This window comes from Trachypithecus francoisi, unplaced genomic scaffold (genome assembly GCF_009764315.1).
Source record: "Trachypithecus francoisi isolate TF-2019V2 unplaced genomic scaffold, Tfra_2.0 Lachesis_group10, whole genome shotgun sequence".
Classification (NCBI taxonomy): domain Eukaryota; kingdom Metazoa; phylum Chordata; class Mammalia; order Primates; family Cercopithecidae; genus Trachypithecus; species Trachypithecus francoisi.
Window position 1 is genome coordinate 24033055 of NW_022681455.1, and position 6000 is coordinate 24039054.

Here is a 6000-nt window from a genome sequence, read left to right on the forward strand (position 1 = left end):
TTCTATCCTGTGTGTTGAGAAGTGATATTGACTGTCGTTGGAATTTGCCAGAAGGCAGTTATTCAGCTTTTGAGTTTTGCTCAAACTCAAAACTGTTGCCTTTCATGTAAGGCTCATAGCTGGTTCCATAGTCTAACTTAGCTAGAGCCATATCTGATATCAGCAGACCCAAACCATCAAGGCAACACAGTTACTTGAAAATTGCTAAGAAAACAGTGTTTCCCCTAGTCTACAGATTTTACAGACATTTTGGGACATAGACACTGTAATTTCTTTCTTAATCCATGAATAATCATGTCTTTTAAACAAGCTGTTCCTAAGAGTTCTATAAAAAATCTGTAACTGCTAGCCCTAAAACATTTGCTCATAGCTGATACTTAAATACAGTTTAAAATGAACTCCAGCTTCAGATGTAAGGATTTATGTGGTATTATGAAATATTATGCTGTCTAGTCACCATATAATGACTGCATGGCCAAATAAACATTTGAATAACTGCTCAGTTGCTCTATTAATCAAACTAATGAAAGTTAAAGGAGCAATATTTTTTTCTACCCAAATGGCAAATATTATTTAACTTACAATACTTAGTGTCAATTACATGCACAAAAATTTATACAAGTTATTTTTTGTTGTTAATAGTAAAATCTAGAAACAATCTAAATGTCTCGCAATAGGAAGATGATTAAATAAATGGACAATTACTCAAGCATTAAAATGAAGAAACAGTTGTCACATAATTTTTTAAGGCAAAGTATGAAAATCGATACATAATATTCAGCAGTTTTATAAAATATAAACATTTGTATATATGAATAGCATATCTATATCTATATATAACAATATAGCAATATAACTATTTCTGGATGGTAATAATATTGGCAATTTTTATTTTTTATAACTTCTCATGGTTTTCCATGTATTGCACCATTAACATGTGTCATATATTTTTAATTAAAAATCAGTACTATTACTAGCTTAGTAATACTCACAACCTCATGGACAATACTCACCAAGTAAGAAAAAGCAAATGCTAAAGACTACTGCCTTAATTCCAGAGAGACTTTAAGGTCTGATTCAATTAGGGAGAGAAAAATCATTACTTTTATTCCCTCTGAGATGTTTTCTATATGTTGTCAGAATTGGAGGTAAAATATGCCATGTGGAATACTAAATCAAGAAAAAATAGATCCATTTTAAGAGAGGGTATTTTGAACTTATTATTATAAGTGAACTTACTCACAGCACATTAGACTTTAATAATAAAACAGCACCTTCCTTTCTCCATGCCTCATGGTTTTCCTGCTCTGTCCTCACACTTCTGAACAGGAAAATAAACCAAATTATGCCAACAAAAAGCATAGTATTCTCCAAAGAGAGGCCCTGTGTCCCTTCCTTTATTCTATATTGTGCTGGAAGAAATCACATGGGACCCTCTCATTGAATCTGTCTACATATAAACCCTTTGGAAATACCAGGCAGCCTCCCCTTCCCCAAATCACATACAATTCCCATTAATGTTAATAAGAGCTATGTGGAGGGATGAGGAAAAACCATTCCCCATTATGTTTTATTACATTTTTATTTTATGAACTGGTCTCTTGGATGATAAATCAGTGCTACTGCAAAACCATAATTCTTTGGGGAAAACCTCCATGAAATTTCCCCTCTCTGTGCTATTCTGATGCTGTCAAAAAGAAAACTTTAAAAGACGAAACACAAGCCTACTGTTTTTGACATGTAGTAGCTACTGTACTGCGGATGACACCCCGTGTAAAGGACCAACTTTATTGTTCATAATCAGCAGCAACTGCAGTTTTGCTAAAAAGAAAAAAAAACCTGCCTGAGGTCATTATCATTGTATTTTACAAACATCCACCCAACAGCTGGCAATCAGATAACCCAGAATCAAATCATGCCCACCATTAGGTATACCTCAGAAGCCCAAATGCTTCAGAGTCACCAGTTGGCAGAAGTCCAGTCATGGCAACATGGCCCTGCCTTATGACTGGCCACAATGGAACGACTTTGTGTTTTCTCTAAGAGAAGTACAAGGATTCATATCTTTATTCTCTTGATCTTTATTATTTCCATACTGTTCATCTAATACTGCAAATATATCCTTTTCTGTATACTTCTTTGTGCATCAAGCCCACCCTTACCTCCATACCTATGTTAAAGTAACTCCCTAAACTGAAAATATCTTGTTTTCTTTCTCACCACGACCTCTTTTCTCCACAAGCTCTTTTACACAAATATTCTGGCCCGCATTGCTCTTTTCCCCTTGCCCTCACTTATTATTGTTACCATTAAGCTTTCTTTTTAGAGCAGTTTTAGGTTCAAGGCAAAATTGATCAGAGTTTCTCCTGTACTTTCTGTTCCCACACATAATACAACCTCCCTCACTACTGACATCCCACAGCATCATGACACATCTGTTACAATCAAAGGACCTATACTGACACATTGTTATCATCTAAAGTCCATAGTTTACACTAAGTTTCACCCATGCTGTTGTGTATTCTATGGGCTTTAAGAAGTGTACAGGCCGGGCATGGTGGCTCAAGCCTGTAATGCCAGAACTTTGGGAGGCCAAGACGGGCGGATCACAAGGGCAGGAGATCGAGACCATCCTGGCTAACCCGGTGAAACGCCGTCTCTACTAAAAAACACAAAAAACTAGCCGGGCAAGGTGGCGGGCGCCTGTAATCCCAGCTACTTGGGAGGCTGAGGCAGGAGAATGGCGTAAACCCGGGACGCAGAGCTTGCAGTGAGCTGAGATCCAGCCACTGCACTCCAGCCTGAGCGACAGAGCGAGACTCCATCTCAAAAAAAAAAAAAAAAAAAAAAAAAAAGAAGTGTACATTGATGTGTATTCACACAGTACAGTGTCATACAGACTAGTTTCACTGCCCTAAAAGTTCTCTGTGCTCTACCTGTTCCAGAAAGTCATGCACTAGGAATCATATAGTCTTTCTAGGTTGGCTTCTTTCACATAGTAAAATTAAATTTGTTCCATGTCTTTTCATGGCTTTGTAGCTCATTTCATGTTAGTAATGAATAATATTCTATTGTCTGCATGTATCATAGTTTATTCAGCCACCGAGAGGCATCTTGATAGCTTCCAAGTTTCATCAGTGATGAATAAAGCTGTGATAAACATCCATATGATGGTTTTTCTGGGGACATAAGATTTCAGCTCATTTGGGTAGATACCAAGGAGCACAATTGCTGGATATCTGGTCAAGGGTATGTTTAGTTTTGTAAGAAACTATACAATTGTCTTCCAAAGTGACTGTACCATTTTGCATTCTCACCAGCAATGAATGAGCATTCCTATTGCTCCATATCCTCACCAACATGGGGTGTTGTCAGAGTTTTGGAATTTGGCTATTGTAATAGATATATACTGGTTTCTCATTTTAATTTGCAATCCCCTCTTGACATATAATGTTGAACACCTTTTCATATGCTTACTTGCCAGCTGATACAGTTTGGCTGTGTTCCCACCCAAATCTCAACTTGAATTGTATCTCCCAGAATTCCCACGTGTTGTGGAAGGGACCCAGGGGGAGGTAACTGAATCATGGGGGCCGGTCTTTCCCGTGCTATTCTCATGATAGTGACTACGTCTCACAAGATCTGATGGGTTTATCAGGGGTTTCTGCTTTTGCTTCTTCCTCATTTTCTCTTGCTGCTGCCATGTAAGAAGTGCCTTTTGCCTCCTGCCATGGTTCTGAGACCTCCGCAGCCATGTGGAACTGTAAGTCCAACTAAACCTTTTTTCTTCTCAGTCTTGTCTTTATCTTCTATGTTTTTATCAGTAGCATGAAAATGGACAAATACGCCATCTGTATAACTTCTCTGGCGAGGTATTAAGGGGTTTTTCCTCATTTTTTAATCAGGCTGTTCATTTGTTTATTGTTGAGTTTTAAGAGTTCTTTGAACATTTTGAACAGTCCTTTATCATATATGACTTTTGCAAATATTTTCTCCCTGTCTGTGGCGCATTCTCCATAGACTTATATTGTCTTTAGCAGAGTGAAAGTTTTCTATTTTAACAAAATCCAGTTTATCAATTTTTTTTTTCATGGATCATGTCTTTGGTGCTGTATCTAAAAAGCTATTCCATATCCAAGGTCATTGAGGTTTTCTTTTTATATTATCTCCTAGGAGTTTTACAGTTTTGTGTGTTACATTTAGGTCTATAACCCATTTTGAGATAACTTTTGTGAAGGGTGCAAGGTCTGCGTCTAGATTCATTCTGTGTGTAGATGCCCAGTTGTTCCCACATCTATTGTTGAAAAGACTACCTATTCTCCACTGAATTGCCTTTGCCCCTTTGTCCATGACCAATTGTCTACATTTCACTGTGGGTCTATTTCTGAGCTCTCTATTCTGTTTCATTGACATATTTGTCTTTTTTTTTTTTCTCAACACCACTGTCTTGAATACTGTAGCTTCAAAATCTTTAGGTTAGGTAGTGTCAGTCGCCTGACTTTGCTCCTCTCCAATATTCAGTTAGCTATTTTCTGCTTTTTTGACATCTCCATATAAATTTTTGAATCAATTTCAATATCCACAAAATAATTTGTGGAGTTTGATTAGGATTGTGTTGAATTTGTAGATCAAATTGTGAAGAACTGACATCTTAATAATATTGAATCTCTTCCTATGCATGATTGTGGAATATCTCATGTAACGCATTTACTTCTTATTTAGTATCTTCATTAGAGTTTTATAGTTTTTCTTATTTGGACTTGATATATATTTTGTTAGCTTTATTTTTTTTTTATTTTTTATTTTTTTTTTGAGACGGAGTCTCGCTCTGTCGCCCAGGCTGGAGTGCAGTGGCCAGATCTCAGCTCACTGCAAGCTCCGCCTCCCGGGTTTACGCCATTCTCCTGCCTCAGCCTCCCGAGTAGCTGGGACTACAGGCGCCCGCCACTTCGCCCGCCTAGTTTTTTGTATTTTTTTAGTAGAGACGGGGTTTCACCGTTTTAGCCAGGATGGTCTCGAGCTCCTGACCTCGTGATCCGCCCGTCTCGGCCTCCCAAAGTGCTGGGATTACATTTTGTTAGCTTTAAATTAAGTGTTCTGTTTTGCAGGGAACTAATTTTATATTCCACTTGTTCACTACTGGTAGATAGAAACGTGCTTGACTTTTGCACATTAACTTTGTATTCTGCAACACTGCTGAAATCACTAATTAGTTCCAGGAGGTTGTTTTAATTTTTTTTTTTTTCAGATTTCTTCATAATCAAATTATCTGTAGACAAAGAAAGTTTTATATCTTCTTTCGCAAATAACACACTATTTTCTGCTTTATTGCATGAGTTAGAAATTCTATTATCAAACAATGCACAGTTTACTTTTTTCTATCTTATTGCATTAGCTAGGATTTCTAGTATGACGGTGAAAGTAGTGTTGAAAGAGGACATCCTTACCTTTTCCTCATCTAATTAGGAAATCCCGTTTCTCACCATTAAGTATGATGTTAGCTGTAGGTTTTTTGTAGATGATGTATATTAACTTGACAAAGTTGCCTTCTATTCCTAATTTACTGAAAATGCATCAGATGAATGCTTTTTCTGCATGTGAGAAAATCCAACACATTTCATGATCATGTGATTTTTCTTATTTATCTTGATATTATGGATTTAACTTTCATAAACTGGACGAGCTTTGCACACCTGGAATAAATCCCACTTGGTCATGATGTATAATTCTTTTTATACATTTTATACATATTTTGATAAGGATTTTTTCCCATTTATGTTTATGAGAGATGGGCTGTAATTTTATTTTCTTATAATGTCTTTATCTGGGTTCAGTATTAGGCCAATGCTGGCCTCATAAAATGAGTTAGGAAGTATTTCTTCTGTCTTCTAAAAGAGATTGTAAAGAATTGGTATACAGTAAGTCCTCACTAAACGTCATCAATAGGTTCTTGGAAAATGTGACTTTAAAGAAAAATGATGTATAATAAGACCATTTTAT